We start from the raw sequence: 22,141 nt of genomic DNA, 5'->3' as shown, positions 1-22,141 counted from the left end.
CAAAACATAACATTTATATCCTCACGTGTATACCCAACCACAAAATGTTAGCTAGATGGTTTTGAAAACCTCCCTTGCAACAAACCATGACAAATAAGAAAAAAAAAATTGGTTTTTGTATTTCCAAGGACACTTGCAAAATGTTGATTGCAAAACCTTTTTTGTAATTATTAGTCATCCAACAATGGTCTCTTTTCCATAACTCATGTTGTGGTAGTCTAGAGTATTTCTTTTGTTCAAAGCATATAGTAGTGAAACATTGCTCCAGACTTTGTCTATAGGAATCATCTCTTGACCTTCCACAAGTAAGACGAGTGTTATGCAAGTATCCTGACTAGGTGACTTGGTATTTTATACACCTTATCAAAGCCAATGGTGTTAGGGTAAACCCATGCTAGTGGCACCACACATTAGGAAGAGGATGAGGTCTAGGAGGGCCTCTTCATTTGCCATGAGAATATGGAGGTGATTAACATTTTGACAAATAGGTGCATGCCATGTGTGCAAGAATGGTGGGTGTGAGGTGCAAGAATGGTCAAAGAATGCACTCTCCCCCTAAAAAAGGGAGGGGACAACTTTATGATTTTCAGCCTTCCATAACTCCTACATACAATTTTTTATTTGAGCGGAGATTATAGATCTATAATCTACACGCCAAACTCTTTTTGTAGATATGTTTCTTGATATAGTTTTGCCCAATAGATTTTAAATTTCATTTTGGGGGGGAAATTTGAAATCAACTAAACTAGTCATTTTGCATATTTGAATTCAAAAGCTCTCCTTTGATTGCTTTCTTAATACTAGAGATTTTTGACTTCCTTAAACTGCCACAAATAAAGAGGCCCTCCTAGACTCCATTGTCTTCCTAATGATGGGAAAGAGCCCTAGTCTACTAGAATGGATGAAATGATGATTTGGTCCAATAGGAAAAGGATTGCAACCTCTCTAGCTGATGGATGTAAACTACCAAGCCTATATTGGATGATATTTTTTAATTAATCTTGCACTTTGAGATATCATCATTATGTCTATACTCTACCTTTATGCTTCTGCCCTAAGATATAGCCTACCCTAATTCCATTTCTCTAAACCTAACCCAAGCATCATGGTGAGCTCAAGGCTTCATCGACCAAGTCTATCTCACTAATGACACCTAGGGTAGAGCATGCTTCTGCTCTCCAATTCTAACAAGTGGTATCAGAGCCGACATTTCACCTAAGCCTATTAACATTTATTGCATTAGTGTCTCTAATAATCACACTCTCTAATCACCATTTGGGCATGTGCATGCTCCACTACCCTTTGGCTATTAGTTGCAAACTTGCATGATTAGTTGATGAGAAGATCATACTTTGCATTTTTATTGTAATTAGTGTGTGTGAAATTGCATTTAGTGATTGATTTTGTGTGGTTTTTTCCTTCATAATTAGTCTCTACTAGATCCCCAAACGATTGCATTGTGTATATGTGGGAGAAGGCCTTGTCAGTATCTATTCGACAGCTGTCTACTCGATCTACTCAGGTTTTGTGCATACGATTAATTGCTGGATTAATTTTGCAGCATTATTAGTGTTCTATAATTTTGCAGGATTGCATCTTAAAAGTTTTTTTTTTTTTTTGTCGAGTAGATTACAAAAGGGATTTTTGTGAACTCAATGGAGCCACTCTTAAAGAGGTCATTTTGTGTGTTAGTCAAAGTGGAAGGTCATCGCACTTATTCTTGCTTGCCTAGCATCCTTGGTACCTCCATCACCATCCGCAATTTTCTCCACTTGCCACTATTCTTGGCATTCATTCATTGAAAATCATAGCCTCGGCTTCACCTGCTCCACAAAAATAGCAAAAAATTACAACTGCTAATCGTTATCAACCACCCCCTTGTACCATTTGTTGATCGCTATTTTATGTGTTGCTTAACCAACAACATTTCACCCCTTTGCTACCTCAGTGCCCACCTGCTCCTCAACCGAGCGACCTCGTCAACACTTAAAGGCTTGTAGCATCACCATTGAATACCTTTACCTACATCATCATGTCCAGCTCTACTCCCTACCTCATGAAAGTCCACGCGCCCTCATTCCTACGACCACCATCAACAAGAGCCCTCACCTTTTAGCAGCAAGCTAACGCGGACATCATTTTTTGGAGTTCTCCTTGTAAAACATTTATTATTTTGATAAATTGGGAATATTGAAACTCCTATTTTCTCGAATAAACCTTGTAATTAATGAGCCGGGGCTACAAGCTTCTACATTGTATCAGAGCCAGTCATCACCCAGTTTTGGTAGAGCTCCAGATTATTAGTTTTGACCACCCAAAAACCTTGGCTAAGGTATAAAAGCCAATTTTTGTAAGTTTTTTACAAGTTTTGGATAAGAAATACACAGCGTGAGCTAACGGCGCTCACTTCTCTCCTTCTCGCGCTTCCTACTCCCTCTCCACTTTGTCACATTACAATTGCATTTGCTGCATTGCAACCGTAGGTAAGAGCTCTACGCAGACCAGCAGCCTGATTTCATCATAACTAGGAATCTACATGTTAAAATAAAAACTAAGAATAGGCGGGGTATTGGGGCATCATTTCTAAGCATTTCGATGCATTCTGGGTCGAAAACGACTAGGTCAAAAATCCACTATTGTTAATAATTGCGATTTTGGAACTTGACCTAAAGTGGGGTTTGAGGCCATAGGCATGTGTGCTTAGGTCTTATAAAATTGTCGTAGAAGTTTTGTTACATTTGGATGTCATTTGATGCTGTAACGGATGTGAATTGTTTATCGATGAGCGATTGGCTTTCGGTGATTTCAGTCACTTGAGTGTAGCTTGAGTTAGATGCAAGTTGTTAGTTGTTTTCCAAGAGATTGACAACCTCTTGTAGCCTCTATGCACTAGTCGAGTCAGCTTCATCCCATGGTTTGACAAATTAATCGTGGTTCTCGCTAATAGTGCAATAAGATAGGATGGTGAGGCTAGACATGCGTCCTACATTTGGCACCGCTGCTGGGGATCGAAGAGACCTAAACTAGGGAAAAACACAAGCGTCTTGTGTAGTTGTCCTTTAACTTCCTCTAGGTTCTCCTGGAGCTCAAAACGTTCTTTTTAGAAATTGCATAGCATTAGGAGAAAGGTGGACTCACTTTTGGGCCTTTCAATTCTAGAGAGAGAGTGGCGCTCGACCAATGAGTAAGAGGCTTACGTTGAAAATCAACATTTTGGAGTCAAGTTCTTTTAAAAAAGGGAAGGAAATATTATTTTTGTTCATCAAATTGCAGAATTTCACGCTTTCAAGGTATAAATGCCGTAAGTTATACTAACTCTGTACCAAGGAATTTTAGAACTTTCATTGAAGACTCTATCTAGTATCTTTGGTCCCGCCCAAATATGACTTTGAGTAGCTCTACTTCCCTCTCAAAACTTCTTCCCTTTTTCATATTTGCGCTAACCTTTTTGTGTATTCTACTGCACACCATGTTTACCTCTCGAAGGCCTAGCACTACCATTGACTCTATTATCATTTTTAACAGTTATATTACAAATGATCAATCATGGATACCATCTGGAATAACTATCGAAAGTTTGGTTCTACTGCAAACTAGGAGGAGGAAGAGGAGGCAATGCAATGATTTCGTGGAGGCTTTCAAGGGACAAGTTAAAGAGTTTAAAGTGTGTGCACAAAGCAAGCGGGTGAAAGAGGTCCTCATATAACATGCTTTCCACCATGCAGACTTAAGGTTACAAACATCTCCTCCAAGTTTTCCAAGGCATCCACACAACTGTAAGTTATTTTTAGCATCTCGCTTAGTGCATGATTATATTTGAAGGTTAAGTGGTGGATATCATTTTGGTATGTTTCAGATATTTATCCATCGAATAGGACAGATTAGCAACCAACTGAGAGCATAGTTGGGATTTTTTATGCTTTCCATGTGTTTATTGGTGAGCAAATTTACCGAGGAAGACAACACAAGGAACTTGCAGATAATGGAATTTTGTTTTATGACATGTCATATTTGGAACCGAGAACTTCCATTGGTTGGGGTCGTGTAGCTCCTTTGTCACTTCCATCCTTTGATAGCAAGGATTGGTCCTTCCCAGCTTCGCAAACTAGTGAAATCTTTAGGAATAAGTTGTTTTAGGATATACAAAAGCCCCTCAAGTATTCAATTTCCACAAAAATAGTTCGGCTTGCACTATTTATGCCTCTTGAAGTGTTTGTAGATTTTTTCTTTGATTAGCAAATAAGAACTACCGCAACAATGTTCATTTGCAAGTCTGAGAGCTGTTTGGACTTTTTAGATGATAATTGGGATAGGAAACAATCACAGAACAAAATCTCTATTTTGCAAAAGAAGTCCATAATTTTCAAGTTCATTATAAGCTCTCAAAATTTCTTAGTATCATTTTACTATATTAGATATCATCTTCTTAGTGGGCAGCGTATTCCACTCGACCAAGATACAGAGAATAGCATCGAGAACAAACCTTTATCAATGGAGCTCTACTTTCAAGACATCCTACTTAACTGTGATGGAGACAATGTCAAGCACAACTCTTGCACAGCTCAGGGTAGATCTTACATGTGAAGAACTTTCACTTTTGCCGAAATTGTATGCATTCAGTCTCAACAATAGAAAGGTGCTTACTAAATGGATAAATTTTGATTGTCTTTAATACATTAAGACTGAATCTAACTTTTTCTTCTTTTCAAATTCCAAGACGCAAGGAGAAAACAACATTGTGCAAGGAGTCACTAACAAATACACTTTACTTAATTTCTTCCACCGGAAGCTAGGTCACATACCTTGTGCATGCAAAGAGCTTTGATGCCATGCAAACCATGATGTACTCTTCAAAATGACTAATGCAGAGACATTTTGTGGCGGTCAAACAATGTTTCAAAAATGTACATTTTCATTGTTTCAAAACTTTACATATTGTGTTGTTTCTGTCAAGATTTATACAAGTAAATTGCTCCCTTTCCCTGCTATTGTCCTCTCCTCCGGTTTGTGCCACTCGTCCCCTATCCTCTCCCCCAGTTTTTGCCACTCGTCCCTTGCCCTCTACTTCGGTTTCTCCCCTGCCCTCTGCTTTGGTTGCTGCTACTTCTGCCTCTGGGGACGCTGGTCTCGGCATCCTTTTGCGTCGCTCAAAATCATGGGCCTCTTCCATGGGTTCCCATGCTTCTTGCACCTGTGAAGCTTCCCTCTGTTCTTGGTCTTTTCATCGACGTGTAGCCCATTCCTCTACTTCTACGGCATCCGCATAATATTGATTTATTGTTTTTTGCATATTTCAAAATTCTTCTTGAGTCTGATTATGGCGTTGCGTCATTTCGTTAATGCGAGCCTCTTTAAACTCCTCAGCTCTCACCGCTTCCTCTCTTGTGCGTCTGTTTACCAAGATTATAATATGTTGGATGGCCATTACAGAAAAATGTCGCACATCGTTAGGGGTGTAGTTATGTAATTGAAGTTCCTGTACAAGCGTGATACAAACATTTGTTGCTTCATACAAACGTTGCAGCAAACAATGAAACAGCACCATTACTTACGTTCGGTACATCCATAATTTGACTAAGGAGCAATAGGGCATTCAAACAAGTTTGCCAGCCACAGCTATAGTCATCAGTTTGTGTAGGCACGGTTGCCCATTCGTGCCGGACGGTATTTCCTAGATCATGTTCTAACAAAACATGCTCTACTCAGCATACAAGTTTTTTCGCGGCACTACATAGATAACCACTTGAGTCAGCAACACATTACAAAGAGACACTTCTTTCCAAATGTACCCAAATGGGCCTTACATTTTTACACGACCATGAAACGCCCTGCTTTTCCCAGAGTTTGCGTAGTAAACAATCTTAGCTTCCATGTCAAATAACATCAAACTCCAATGATCACTACAAAGACACCATCAAAGATGAGGAGAAAGATTCTTAATGCAACATGGTTTTTACAAGGCAAGAAAAAACTCACGATTGATTGTATGCAGTGACCATAAAACGCGCTAGATGAAAGTTGACTCTGCTAAACCAGTTCACCAGACTCAAAAAGAAAACTGAGTTGTTCTGCGGATAAGGCGATATTAGTGGATCTATTACGTATACTTTGTCTTGAACATCAAGGGGCAGAAGCGAGACAGCGTGGCTAACATGAATAAATGGCAGAGATTAGACTTGAGGTATTTCAGCGGGCTGTCAGTGCCACAAACCCGTGAGTCAATACCGAGCGAGTAGGGCACCTATCGAATTCCATCCGCCACAGACTCGCTTGGTATTGACCCATGTCTTAACGGTAGTGAGCCATTATAAAGAAAAACTTGATGACTGCCGCAAAGACATGGGTCAATACCGAGTGAGTAGTACCACTATCCAATTCCATAAGCCACTGTCTCGCTTGGTATTGACCCATGTCTTGGTAGAGACCCATTTAATGAACCAAACGTGACTCTTAAAGAGCATGAGAATTACCACAAAGCAATGTTGACGACCTCATTCGTTGCATTGAAGTTGGTGAAACTGCGCATGCAAAGGAAGTCTTGATGATCGAGGTTGAAAATGCAGGCCTCCTCTGACCTTCCATACAACAGTATCTATGCATGAAGAGGCACTGAGCTGAACAGAACTCTCAAATCCTCTTCATTCTCTTCGTTGATTTGCTCTAAAATAATTGACTCATCTGATACGTTGGATGGCCCTTGTGATGCAGAGCCTTGCCCTTTCCTTTCTTGAGCTGGCTCCCTGGCTGCCTCAGGCTCCTCCCTAACAGTCGTAGGGTCCTCTCTAACAGGCACAGGCTCTAGATCATTTTCCTTCAATATTGATTCCTCCATAGATGCCTCAGGGTCCACCCTGGCTTGCTCTTGCCCCTCATCATCCCTTACTGGCTGTGGATCCTCCATGACTTGCTCATTTTGGTGTCTAGTTGGCTCCTCGATAACTGTCTCTGTTTCTTCCATTATTGCCTTGGGGTCCACTCTGGCTTGCTCATGCCCCTCTGTGGTTATCTGAGCCTACCCATCTGTATCGTTTCTCTCGACCCGTGATCGAGTCCTTCTACTGTTTGTTTCAGCCCTATACGGCTCTGTCTGTCATGCACGAGGATGGAGAGGGGGGATGTTGAGAATATCCATGGTTCTACTATCCCAGATAGGCACTGGCTGAAGCAGCCCATCGTAGCGGAAACGCAGCCTCCGAAGAGTATCAAAATCCCACGGCATGATAGTAACGCAGTGTGCATGAGCTGCCAGGATATATCCATTGTTGAAGAATTCAACGAGGTAGTCTTCTGCAATTCCTTGAAGGCAAAGTAGTGACCTCAGGGTTTTGCAGAACAACTACAAGAAGCTTAGGATAGTGGTGATGCCTTTTGAAGGTATACTCCCGCACTGCCAGCAATATCGCATCCGAGCCCTCCTTTGGAGGTCCCCCCTTGGCCATCCCCTGATGTTACCCTAAATCTTCTCGATCGTCACAGCCCGGGAGTGGCTGCTGTCAACACGAGAGTCAATTCTCGAGGTAAGCCACTGGTAATTCTTTGCTTTCTGCTCCCAATTTCCAAGCTCCTAGTTTGAAGAGATTATTTGCTAAATGCTCTATGTAGGATGCTAGCCTGAAGCTAGAACAAATGTTGATCGTCAGGCACAGGATCTCAATCCTTAAAGATTCTCTGGAAGCAATAATAAGACTTGCAGCGATTGCTCGCCGAGAATGGCTCTGTAGAGGCTATCTATAATTGGCTACAGGAGATGAAGGATGAAATGCTTGAGATAGTCAGTAAATATGAGGAAGCCATTAACTTTGCCAACAGGCTTCAGGAAGACATAATTTGGCTGTGAAGGAAAAAGACTACATGGTTATTGCGAACCCTAAACCCCCGGAAATTAGTAGGCCACTCTTTGTAAAGTCTGAAACTTGGCCTTTGCGCCTCTCCCTAGTGTTTTCTAACTCAAAACCCGGTGTTCAGTTGTAATTTTGTTTCTCCCTTATAAATTCAAAACGGGTATTTGGTAAAAAAAAACCCTAAACCCGCAACAAACAGGGTTTACCTTCCCCTTATTTTCTTATTATTGACCTCTGTACTAGCAGACATCACTTCACTTTTCCTAGGTCAGTACCAAGAGAACAGGGGCATCGAACTAAGTGGCCTTCCCTTAGTCACTTGGTACTGACTAAGGAAAAGTGTAAAAGTAGACATCCTATGGTAAAGAAGATGGCCAGTACCAATCAAATAGGTGTAGCAAATAGGGTTTACCTTCCATTATTTTCCTGGTACTGATTAAACAAAATACAAGTGCACAGAAGGGTAGTAAGTAGCATACCTCTTCACTGTGTGTAGAGTTCTGCATCACTAAAGCACTGCAGAACAAGAGTAAGAGAAGGATGCACGAGAGTAAGAGGTGATGGAGTTGGGATGGTTTGCTTACCGCGTAGCGTCGATGGGGGTAGGGTTAATTAGAATGATGTGGAGTAGAGGACGCGAAAAGAGGCAGAATAGTTGAGATGTTTGGCGGGGGTACTGCCTCTAAACTTAGAATGCTTACCTCAGGGAGGGTGACAACTTCACTTATGCGCGAGATTGTGGCTGGTAAATCATACTGCATGGGAATCTGAGACCATTTATTACTGGTTGTCCTTGTGAGCGCAGCCCACATGCCTTTTTGAGTGATCGTTTAGGGTTAGGCAGACGCCAATCGCCCTTGCAGTCATCATCTCCATCTCCAAGTGGAACAAACAGATCGCCGCTGCCTTTTCCTTTTCTGTGCTCTTTCCCTTGGCCAACTCTTGTGATCCTGCATTTAGAGCCAGACGCCGATCGCCCTTGCAGTCGCCATCTCCATCTCCAAGTAGAACAAACAGATCGCCATTGCCTTTGCATTTTCTGCGCTCTTCCCCTTGGGCGCCTCTTGTGATCCTGCGTTGAGAGTCAGAGGCCCATCGCCCTTGCAGTCGCCATCTCCATGTCCAAGTAGAACAAACAAATCGCAGTTGCCTTTGCATTTTCTACACTCTTTCCCTTGGCCACCTCTCGTGATCCTGCATTGAGCGACCTCCACTGGGTCGAGTCCTTTGCTGCCGCGTCGCCATCTCCATCGCCACCTTCTGGTTCTTGCTGTCAGCGGCCTGCGACATCACCATCCAACTCGGCCCCATTGGATATTGTAGAGACAGGTTCTCTCTCCCTGCCTCTCTCCCCTTCCTGTGTGCTATTAACCGTGTGCGCACCGAAGCCACTGCGTTAGGGTAAAATTAAAAGTCTCAAACTGCATGGTTGGAATAATTACTCCTTATGTGACCGTACCTGATTTTGGGCATACTGAGTGAGTAGGCCTTTAAATCTATCACTGATAACATTAAATGCTCTATTCTTATCCACCTGTTCCGAATGCTTGGGTCATAGGACAGAACCAAGCTAATAGGGCCCTATAGAGATTCTTGGGTCCCTATTTGCTTGGTTCTGACTCAAGTGACGTCTCTCCTTTTATGACATTAGCGCACGGGACAGAACCAAGTGAATAGGGGCCTTCGGAGATTCTTGGGCCCCTTTTCACTTGATTTTGATTCAAGAGACGTCACCTTTTATGACATTAGTGCACGGGACAAAACCAAGCGAATAGGGGCCTTCAGAGATTCTTGGGCCCCTATTCTCTTAGTTCTAACTCAAGTGATGTAACCTTTTATGACATTAGTGCACGGGATAGAACCAAGCGAATAGGGCCCTTTGGAGATTCTTGGGGCCTCTACTCGCTTGGTTCTGACTCAACTGGCGTCACCTCTTATGACATTAGCGAACAGGATAGAACCAATCGAAAAGAGACCTTGAGGGGTACTCGAGTCTCAATATTCTCTTGGTTATGACACCAAATAGTTTTGGCTTGCTTTTTCTTTCAGTCATGGGGATCATAGTCCTGGAGACAGACGTGAGTGAGGATACAACTCCTCTGATGATTTGGAGAACATGAAAGTTTCTTCTCAAAGAATCAAAAAGAGCAGAAGCAAAAGATATGAGACGAGAAAACAAAAACAACGGATTGAAATCGAAGAGAAAGCAAAAATGCTAGCCCATGACAAGTTAAAAGAAACTGGCAGTGAATTCAAGGAAACAACTGTGATAAAATTTTTGAGCATATTAATTCTACCTTAGAAGCCCACCAAGCAGGACTTAAAGCAGGCCAAACAGGGAAAACAAGTGGAAAAACTATCCATCCCTAGACATGGAAGTAACAAAGCTGGAAGCTTATCAAAATTTGGTAAGAATCACGCAAGAAATGCTGGATAAACAAAAACCCAAGCGTGAAAGTATTGCAAAACATGAAGAGCTTGCGGTAGAAGGAACGAAAGCAAAATCCGATGTGGTGGCAGAACCCCACCTTGAAACAAATGAACCAGAGCTTATAGTGCCGGAGAGCGACGATTCTTTAGATGAAATTCCATTCGTAGAGGAAGACTGGCCAGGACACTTATGGAAAAAAGTGAGAGAGATCAATGATGGGAGCCTAACTTTAAAGTCGGCTCCTATAGAGGATGTCTGGTTGGATAACCCACCTTCTGATATGAACATGGATTTACAATCCTTATACGGGGATTACAGATCAGAAGCTTCAAGAATGTCTAAACCATTAACATTAAAAACATGACCTTCTTACTTGGGAGATAACGAAGATGAATCCATTGTTTGCAAGACCACTCAAGTAAAAAGAGCTGAACAGACCCTAGAAGTAGACAACATTCATTCAATCATGTCTACACCCATCCAATGCACTCTTACTTTGGGAGAACTGTTGAAACTCAGACCATACTTGTGGAATGATTTACAGAAAACCCTAGAGAAGGTGGGGATAAGGGGCTTAATCTCTAAGAATTTGGGAAAATTGAACAATGAAATTGAAAACAAAGAGATTCAATCAGTTCCTATGAACAAGGTCAAAGAATTTTATGAAGGGAAGAAGGAAACACCACCCTCCTAGTGAAATATATTGACATTGAAACCATGGCAATACTGGAGATTGGAGCTGGCATAGCCATAGCCACTAAAGTAGTATGGGAATCCTGGGGATAACCAGCCATTAGACAAACTCGAATAAAATTGAAGTTGGCTGACGGACACATTGAGAGACCAGTAGGGCTGCTTGAAAAAGTGATAGTCAATTCCTGTGGAATTGAATATCAACACACTTTTGCAATGTAGACTTTGGAAAAAAACTCAATAATGAAATCATATTGGGAAGACCTTTCATGTGATAGGTACAACTTATCCAAGATTGGGGAAACAACTATCTGTACTTGAAGCAGGTGGGATGTATAACAAGAGTCAATCTAAAAAATCACACTTATAGAGATGTCTTGAAAACACCCATCCAAGAGTTTGATTCAGTCTCTTCGGCTGAAACTACACTTCCATCCTGGTTAAACAAAGACACTCCTATTTGGATGTGCGGAGCTGCATAAAATGGAAGCTTAAGACAAGAAGAATGTATCCTAGAAAGGGACTGCACAGACGAAGCCTACGTACGTGAACCCTTTCCAGAACATTTATTGGAGCCATTCGAGTGGACTCAAATTTTAGCGACAATGGATGTATGTGTGAATACGTCTATGCCTACTCAATTTTGCAATGAGGATGGCTACAACATAATTCCCATCCAAATGATGTCAATCCTCAGCATTGAAAACGAAGATGAGGAACCCCAGGACTTGATGAAATCTCAACAAGTCTTTTTAGACCTCTATTACGATGCAACTGATGAGTTAGATGAACACTCACCTACCTCAGAAGATTCGGGGTCAAAAAAAGAGCATACGATAGCTAAGTTACTCTTAAAGGGAGGGGAGGAAAAGTTTTTTGACTTTCCAAACCAGAAATCAAGAAGACAAAAGTGGTATAGACGAAAGAGAGACACCAAAATTGTAAAAACACGGTCTATGCCATCCGTCTCTAGTAAAACACAATTCCTGATGCAGATAGATGCTAATGATTGTGTCAAGGACAAAATAACAGGTAGATATCCTTCAAACAAAAACTCAAAAATGTCTCAGACATCGAGAAAAACAAGGAAGGGTACTCAAGAAAAATTTGAGGATAAAAAACCACTCATTACCTGAGTCGAGCAAAAAAGGAAATATCAAGATATACACAACTGAAATGGAAACCACGGAAGAGTGTTAGAAGCTGGACACACCCTACGGAAAATGACTGCTCGATAGATTATTATTTTTTGTAATTATTCAGTTATTGAGAAAACCCGACATTTCACCTTTATAAATATTGGGGCTTACAGAAGTTTCCAGATTGTATCCCAGTTTTGACATTTAGATTGAGTAGATGGTTAAATTGGAACATTAGGGTTTGAGATTGTAAGGTATTTATACCACTTTTTGACCTTAATGAAAAACCTTTGTCATTTTAAAAAGTTTGAAGTCTGTGAGTGAGCGTACTGTGTACAAGAGAGAGTGAGAGCTTCATCTTGATGCTACGCGCGCACCGATGGTCGGAATCGAGTGCGGAGAAGTGCAGCATGTTGTCCCCGATGAGAGCTACGCGTCAATACCTACATTGTGCGCGTACGGTCCGGTTTGGCGAGCTCCATCTACCAGCTTCATCCAGTGATTCGGTGAGCATACGTTGTCCTTTTTTGCATTGCAGCATATCCACGCGTTCGCATTCAGTAGAGCTACACATTAGGCACTTTAGTTTTCAAAAACGACGACCCACAAATTTTGGCCAGACATCCTACGTGATTTTGGACCGAGTGTTTTGGGTTGGGGTTTTGGTTCATAGACCTTAGGGAGAGCAACCTATTGGTGTTAGTAGGGTCTCCTTCAAGTTATGTGGAGTTTCGAGATTGTTTGATGGGTGTTCGGCTATAGAAAGCGTTGTAGGAAGTTTCCTCTTATGCACTCCTAAAGGCTGTAGATTAGACATTGGGTAGAGACCTCTGTAGGAATTAGTAAGGAGTGGGTCGAGTGTATATTGACACCCTATGCTTGCTTCCACGCGCCTGCAGGTCGAGCTTCGTCCTTAGTTGACAAACATTGTTAGGTGAGTTCTCGCTGTGGTGACGTCCGTCGCGGCGTATCCATCCAACATTGACGCCACTACCGGGGACGAAAATCCTAGGTAGGTGACCGAGACTAGTCCTTGAGGATAGGGATTCTTTGGCTTGCCAAGAGTCTTGTTTTACTAGGTCATAGAAGGAGTGTAGGGAGCGTGTATCTGGCCTAGATCCTTTGACTTAGGTAGACTTAGGTAGTTTTTAGTTGAGTTGTGGTGTAGAGAGTAGGAGTTGGAGTGGTAGAAGCGGTGAGAGGAGAGCTTGAGAGTCGGGAGAGGCAGGAAGCAACCAAAACACCATTATCACCATTTCACATGATGAGTAGGAGTAGAGTAAGTAGGACATCATGATTCAGGATCTAGAGCACTTCATGCATGTATACTTGCTTGCTAGATTCATCACAAGGTTGTAAAAGACACAAATGTGTGTTTGAAAGCTGAAGTGAAGTCCAAAAGTTGCTGTGAGTGTTTCTGATAGAGAGACATCCTACGTGTAGGATGTCTACAGGCTAATCTGGTGGGAATTTTGAAATTTTGAGTTGACTAGTGTGTTCAAAAGGTAGGTTTTACCCTACTTTCACCTAGAAAGTGGAAATTTGACCATATCTTGATAGGATAAGGCCAGATAGACAGAAATTGCCTGACATCCTACCCAAATTGTGCCCAGGCATTATTTTAAGACCAAAACCATAGGATGCCTGCATGAGCATGATCTGCATGATATATTGAGTGACTAAGAAGGTTTTCATCTCAATTGGGTGAGAAAATTGGGTTCTAAGCAGACTTTAGCATTTTTGACTGAAAAGGGCTAGAACAACTAAAATTGGGGTCTTTTGAAATCCCAACCAAAATCTAAGCATACCACTGGGTTGCTGACATCAAGGGGAAGCTGTGGGTCAAGTCTGGGGTCAAACAGGGAAAAAAGACATCCTACGCGTAGGATGTCATCTGTGTGATTTTGCACTCCAAACTCAGTTTTGAGCATACCAAAGTGATCAGCACCTTAAGAAGAGTCTGTACTTTGCATTTGAAGCTATTTTGATCAGTTAGACATGCTACGGGTAGAATGTCTAAAGCAAGAAATTCAAGCCAGAAACTTGACTGTAGGTCTAGCAGGGTGTTGTATAGCCTGAGGCAAGCCTCCTAGTCAATTTTGGTCCAAATTGGGGTTGATTTGACTGATCAGACCAACATCAAGCTGTTGGAACAGATTTCTGATCCATTGACCAGTTTATAGGTGTCCAAATAAAAAAGTAAACAGAGTTGTGGACTCAGCACATCAAAGGGAATCCATAGTGCAAAAATACAGGCAGAACAGAGCAAGAGACATCCTACACGTAGGATGTTTACTGGAGCTTAGTGAAGAGAAAATTTGACTGAGGTTATACAGTGATGTTCCATTTGACTTAAGGGTTCAAGAACTTCTTTCAGAAGTAAATTTGGACCTTGTTTGACCTTTTGACTGAGCAAAGATAGAATTAACACTTTTTCAAAAAAATTGACCGGCATCCAAGGGAAGTACAGTTCTAGATTAGGAGACCTAATCCAGAAAATCAAAAGTGTATAAAATACAGTAGTGGTTGAGGTTAGATCTCCAATTATACCAATCATTACTAAAATCACCTCTAGCGGTTAGATGCTTTGATTCAATTGCCGAAATTAAACTCTTGCGTACATGTATATTCAGCGGAAAGCAAGAAGTTGTGCAGAAATTGATCCTTTTCCAGGTGAGTGGTTGAATTTGTGTAAGTTGCATTGATAAGTTTGATGAATTTAAGATTAGGAAGATACATTTTTAGAGACCAAAAGGTGGCAAGTGACCAAGGTAGATTAGTATCCACGGAGGAGAGTGTAACTCACGCAAGGCTAGATCCACTAGCACCAATTATTGAGGAGGGTAGTGATATTGACACTTCATCCGACAAATCCTTCTTCATGATGGGTAGTCAAGAGCTAGGAGGTTTCACCTATGACGGACCAATCCCAGGGGGGAGGAATCCCAATCCTCGAGCGAGTACTTCCGAGGGCACAAGAAACTGAGCGAGCACATAAAATGAAAAAGACTTGATCAAGACCTCAATCATTACTCTATAGAGGATAGTTTAGCAAAGTAAATAAAAACCCAACATAAACCTGGCACAACCCCCCCTAAGGTTCAATCAGGATGCGGGGTATTCTATGCGACCCAAAAAACATGGTGCAGCAAACCCATGCATAATATCATGCCATCATTAATGAATCATACATACCTAGTTCAATTCTTCTAATTTCCCAGACCATCTTTGCAACCTTTACCTCGGGCCAATATTTTGTGTATCCCTATGTGCACATCCTTTCCCACCAATGGGTTCAATGACTGTAACAGACTCAGGCTTATAGCTATCCTCCTGCAATACCACACTTACGTTGTGAGCGAGATGAAAACACACACAACGCCTCTATAACGACCCGATACACACTCTTGTAAGGATATACACACACACTATGGGGCACCACTCGGCTTACACAACACACCTGGCCGAGACAGGGAACACACCTCCGGAGTGAGAGGAGAGAGACTATCCACTTGCCCACTCCACACAGACACACACACACATACATACCCAAAACACTCAGCTCAAAAGAGGAGAATTTCTGATGTTTAGATACAATTGAGCTTGGGCCAACACCAATGGGGCAAATAGCTCACACAATATGGGTAAAAGATACCAGATACAATCACAAATTGGAGCAGAAGCTACGCTCATAGGAGAAACTTACACAGCCAAAACAACAGAAAAAGAGTGAGTAATTTGGCAAAATGGACAGCGCCCTCGCTTTCGGAACGGCCCAAAAACCCAGTCTACAATGTCAAAGTACTCAAATCCGACATCGGATGAGCAGTTTACAGCCAAAACAGGCTCTAAAAACCCCAAAAAACACACCTGCGGCTGTTCCTCCTCTCTTCTCCATGTTTTTTTTGGTCTTCTCTCTTGTTTTTCAGTTCCCACACTTATCTTTTTTAGTTGGGCACCCTTGGCCTTTTAGATGACCTCAAACGGACCCCAAACAGGCCAAAAACTGACCTCGCAGTGCATAGTTGTCACCTTTTTGCATCATCCGCACACCTGGCACTCATTTCTTTTCAATAATGTATCTCGCAACCACGTGAAGTGGCCCCAAAAATTGGTCGTAATGATGACCTTTCTGAATACCTCTCACAAGAAAACACCCACGTTGTGTCCGTATTCATCCACGTGCAAATATTGACCCCGTTCGACCTCCTGACGCCACTAGATGCCATCTGACGCACCTGCTTACCTCATGTCTTCGGCCCTCGGATAGCTTCCTCGAGAAGTTTTACGCACTACCAACTCATCCTTATCGTAGAAAAAACACAGTGGTACTGGTAATAGTGAAAATCGATGCACTATGTACACCCTGTCCTACCTGTACACATGTGGGCCCCACGTAACCACCTGGCTCTGAAAAATGGGCAATTCTTTATTCGATGCACCATGCATGTGTATGTACATATGCGCCATCCCTTGTTTCAAAAAAATCATGACATAATTTATCCTTCCCCTAGCCTGCTAGATCATTCATGATCAACAGCAGCAAAGAGAGATATGAGACTCGCCGCATCACAGGTCTCCTGATCCCTCACCAACACTGCTTGATCCATAGACAGCTCATTTTGCTCCACTGTCATCAATCTAGCATGATACAATTTAAGACGCAATCCATTTACCCTTGACTTATGTAGAACACCATCCAGGTTAGCCAGCTGATATGTGCCATTTGGAAAACACTCCACTACCTTGAAAGGGCCTTCCCACTTAATTTGAAACTTCTTTTGGAAGGTGTTGTCCAACTTACTATTGTAGCGCAAAACCAAGTCATGTTTCTTGATACCCTTACTTTTGACCTTTTCATTTATCTTTGCCAAAGCCTTATCCTGCATCTGCCCATAATGCTCTAATGCGCTCATCCTATCCAACTGGACCTCTTGTAACTGCAAGAGCCTCTCTTTGAATGCATCACTAGGCGGCCCAAGTAACTTCTCTAACATCTTGACCGCAGGCAACTCTACCTTCACAGGCAATAGTGCTTCCTTTCCATACACCAAATGAAATGGAGTAAACCCTGTACCTGTCTTCACCGAAGTATGGTAAGCCCATAATGCACTAGGCAATTCCAAATCCCAATTCTTTCCTTGGTGCTCTGTCACTTTAGAAAGAATTTGTACCAACTCACCATTGAATCTTTCATTTAAGCCATTACACTGTGGGTAATAAGGAGTGGTATGCTGGTGCCTAATCTTCATCTTTGTGCATAAGAAGTCTAGCAGTTTAGCTCTAAATCCTGGCCCCTTATCTGAAAGTATCTCTAATGGCACCCCAAACTTGCAACATATTTCATCATACAAAAATTTTGCCACATCCTTTGCAGTGATCTGTTTTACTGCTATAGCCTCTGCCCATCTAGAGAGATAGTCCACTGCCGTCAAGATATAGCTTTTGCCCCTGCTTATGATAGGTAACGAGCCTATTGCATCAATCCCCCACTTTTCAAACACATCAAACTCCATAATGGTTTTTCGTAGCTCTGGCTTCAACACTCTCTTCCCAAATGCTTGACACCTATTGCAAGACCTACACCAATGGTGAACATCCTTGTGCAAACTAGGCCATACATACCCCTCTTGCAAAATCTTATGCAAGGTGATCTTTAGAGAAAAATGGCCACCACATGCGCCTTCATGATTCTCTTACAACACTCTGTAAAGCTCCTCCCGCCAAGGTACACGTCTCAACACGAGATCAGCCCCTTTCATGTATAAGACATCAGCAATCAATTTTTACGTGTATGCTCTACGCACAAAGCCATACTTCTTAGACTTCTGAATCTCCTTTGGAATGATTCCTGTTAGCAAAAACTCCTCTTCTTGAGACAAAATTTCCCGGCCATGATAAAGAGGTAAAGTGGTCCTCAACACAAATAGCTCCCCAATCATGCCTTGAGCTGCTTCATGTGCCTCTCCATTTAGAGCACGTTCAATGTGTCTGATGATCCATGCTTCGAACTTTTTTAATAGGCCTTTAATTCTAAAGCACATTTCCTTCAATGAGGTGTTCTTGCTCTTCCACACACCCAGCACTTGCTTCACTACTAACAAGGCATCACCTTTTATGCTCAACCTTCGAACCCCATGCTTCAAACAAATGTGTAATCCGGCTTCCATAGTAGCATATTCAGCCTCATTGTTAGTATGAGCATCCAATTTGAACCCTCTCTTGCATACTAGCTTCCCCTTTGGATCATAAAGTGCGATACCCCCTGAAGCTGCATCATGGCTCTTTCTGTATGAACCATCAAAGAACAACACATGTGCATTGCTGATCTGTGGCACTTATTCAACTACCTTTTTCACCACCTCTTCCTTAACAATAAGGGGATTCTCCTTGTAGGTCAACAAATCAGCTAGGGTAGCCCTTGTACTATCTTCCACTAGAAAAGAGAACTCAAACTCTTGCAGCTCAATTACCCATTTCTTCGCCACATTTGACATGTTAGTACCATTAATTAGCTGTGGCAAAAAGGCATAACTCTTCAAGAAAACAAAAGGCCATGGTAGCAAGTAATGACGAAATCGTCGACAAGCAAATATTACACTGGCCATCACTAGCTCTACTTCCGAGAACTTTCTCTCCGCTACCAACTTCACTCGGCTTGCATAATACACTGGCCTCATATAATGGATGCCCTTCCCCTTTTGCAATAGCATGGCTCCAATGGCATCATCCCCTACTGATGGATTTACATAAAACACTTTCTCCCAATCAGGAGCCTGCATGGTTGACAACCCCCCTAGCACCTCTTTCACCTCTTGAAACACTTCTTCACACTTGTCATCCCATCGCAATGGATCATGCTTTGCCACTTGCTGTAATGGATAAAGAATCTGAAAAGACAATGGAATAAACCTTGCCATATACTTCATTTTGTGTATAAAGGTTGCCAATTGCTTCGTACTCGTAGGTGATGGAAGAAGAATAATAGACTTAACCTTGTCTGGATCAGCCTCAATGCCATTTTCTGACACCATGTGGCCCAACAACTTCACCCTTGACTGTGCTAGATGACATTTCTTTGGATTTAGTTGTCCTCCACATTCATCATATCGAGCCAACACCATCTGCAGCTTCTCATGGTGTTCAGCCCTACTGCTATAAACACAGAAGTCATCCATAAAAGCTTTAACACAACTACCAATGAATGGTTCCAACACCCAATTTCCTCTCTCTTGATAGAAGGAAGGTCCATTTGACAACCCAAATGGCAATACTGTGTAGCAATAGCAGCCCCATGGCGTAATAAAAGTGGTCTTTGTGCGGTCTTTAAGAGCAATCTTCAATTGAAAATAGCCTGAAAAACCATCACACACACTGTACCTCTCATAACCTGCCACTGAATCCAAGATCTAATCGATGAATGGAAGAGGATATGGGTTCTTCTTAGTGGCTGCGTTTAAGGGTTTAAAATCTACACAAATTCTCCACTTCCCATCCTTCTTTGGACTGACTACAACTGGACTCACCCATTCTGTGGTCTCCACAGGGACTATGAACCCTGCCTTCAACAACTTGTCCACCTCTTCTCACAAGACTTCCATTTGCTCTTGACCCATCCTTCTTAGCCTTTGCCGCACTGGCTTAGCACCTTCTTTCAGCTCTATATGCATCTCTTTGCCCTTGAACCCTTTGATCTCTTCATATGAAGTAATGAACAAATGAGGAAAACTAGCCAGCATGTGCAAATATATATCCTTCTCCATAGCTGAGAGGTCTTCACTGATCATTTATGTCATCAATTCCTGCTTCTTTGACAACTCAACCTTGGTTTGCATCAGCCCTTCAATCACTTCATAAGTCCCTTCACTTTCATCTTCAACCTCATTCGCAAATGCAACTAAACCAAGCTCCTGGATTTCTTTGTCCATCAAAAGAAATGCAACATTAGCATCATCATCACTGTTGGTAGTGCTATCACTGTCCTCATTTGTCACCGTGGAAGAGTCTTCATAACTAGACTCATCCTCATCTTTATAAAGCTCCTCTAATCATTTCCTTGTGTCCATATTATAAAGCTTCTTGGTACCTGTCTTTCCATAGAGGCTAATCGTACCATGTCGTCAATCTTGAACAGCTCCCACTGCACGTAACCGTGGTCTGCCCAATATAATAGAATATGCTCCCAACCCTGCTGGCATCACATGAAAATCAACCACTGCCTTTGCATCATATGCCTCCACTTCTAAGCTCTTTACAACACCCAAGCATTTTACTTTTTGATGGTTTGCCAATCTGATCCGAAAACCTGACACCCCAGCCACTGTGAGACCCATCTTCTCAACACATGAGTGTGTTATGACGCATATTTGGGCTCCACCATCCACATAACCTTGTCCCAAATTTTTCCTTTTATGCCACACATTTACTATTGGACAAATGTCTGGTAGCTCATCCATTGCCAACACCTTTACTGCGACTCTTTTGTGTTGATCTTACTCCAAAGCTCCACAAAAGCTTTATCAATGTGCTCCCTCAATCGGTGATGAAATCGTGCTTCAAAGCCCTCCAACATTTCTTCAATCATTTTCCCTTTGATCCTCAAGCATTGCTTCAAGATACTTCCCCAATACCACTCTTTATGCAAGTACATTCTAAATTTCATTGCACTAATATAACACTCAGAAGTAACATCATCTACACGGGAATGCATCAAAGAGTGCAATATTTCCTTTTTCCCATAGAGCAAACAATAAACAAACCATAAATGCATTGATTCATTTGATGATTTCATGTGTATTTTTTATCCAAAGATTATTATCTCTCTAGTGATATTTTAGAAGTTGCCAAAGAGTGGACCTTGTCTCTTGTAAGGCCCACTTGATCCTTTCTCTTATCCCATTGAAGTTAAATAACAAAGAAAAGAACCCCTGGCCATTGGCGGGGTTGGCAATGGCCAACATCTATGTTGCATTAGCACGAAATCTATAGGCTGAAATTCAGACCTCATTGGCAAAGACTCCAACCCTAACTGGCTCATTTTCCTCAGCTTCCACTCTTTGTTCCTTGCTACCTCTAGTGCATCTTCATATGTCCTAGGCTTCTTTAGCTCCACTCTCTAACGTATATTCTCCCAAAGACCAGCCAAGAACCTGTCCTTCTTCATCATGTCAGGCGGGGGTACCTGTGGTGCTAAGGCCTTGCACATCCGCTCCCATGCCAATGAGAACTTACGTATGTACGCATCTACTGGCTCACCTTCCTTTTGCACCAAAGCCTGTACTTCTTGCCACACTTTGTCAGGATCTTCTATCTTCACAAACTCCACTTCCAACCCATGTCGTAGATTTTCCCAACTCAACCTTACATGTGGATCAGCCACATGAAACTCCTCTTCAAATGCTTTAGACCAAACTCGTGCATCACTCTTCAAACAAATTTGGAGAAGGCGTAACATCTGCGCAGGGTCATGAATCTAGTTGCTAATGCAGGCAACCTCCATCTTTTCCAAAAAATCTTCCACATCTTCATCACTTCTTCCATGAAACTCCGGATAAGAGAAAGCCATGGCTACCCAAGTCACAATGCTTTGAGAACCCCTTTGAACACACTTGCAAGAACCCAAAACTTTTACTGACTCAATTTCCAAAAAAATCAATGGAGCTCAACTTTAGATAAGGACAAACACATGCACATCAAATGAGTTTTCATAGTTGATCATCCGAATTACAACAGGCAAAGGACATTCCAGGATCTCTCTTAATCTTCTTGGCCCGAACATAAAGACTATGCGCTGCTGGAAAAAAATATTCCTGGACACATGAACATTTATCTGGATTCTTTGAGTTAAATGAAATGGAGTGAATTGAGGGCCATTTTGATCATCCATTAAAACCAACCATGAAGCTCCCAAGAAGGCACACGTGACTTAACCTCTGATTTTGCCAAAATTTCAGCAGCATAACAACATAAATGGCTCAAAAGACCAAAAAACCAACCATCATAACTTGGAAAAATTTTGGCAGAGTTTCCCCAGAAAT

Source organism: Adiantum capillus-veneris, chromosome 7 (assembly GCF_014529385.1).
Source record: "Adiantum capillus-veneris isolate H3 chromosome 7, ASM1452938v2, whole genome shotgun sequence".
Taxonomy (NCBI): Eukaryota; Viridiplantae; Streptophyta; class Polypodiopsida; order Polypodiales; family Pteridaceae; genus Adiantum; species Adiantum capillus-veneris.
Note: the sequence above shows the minus strand (reverse complement) of the source record.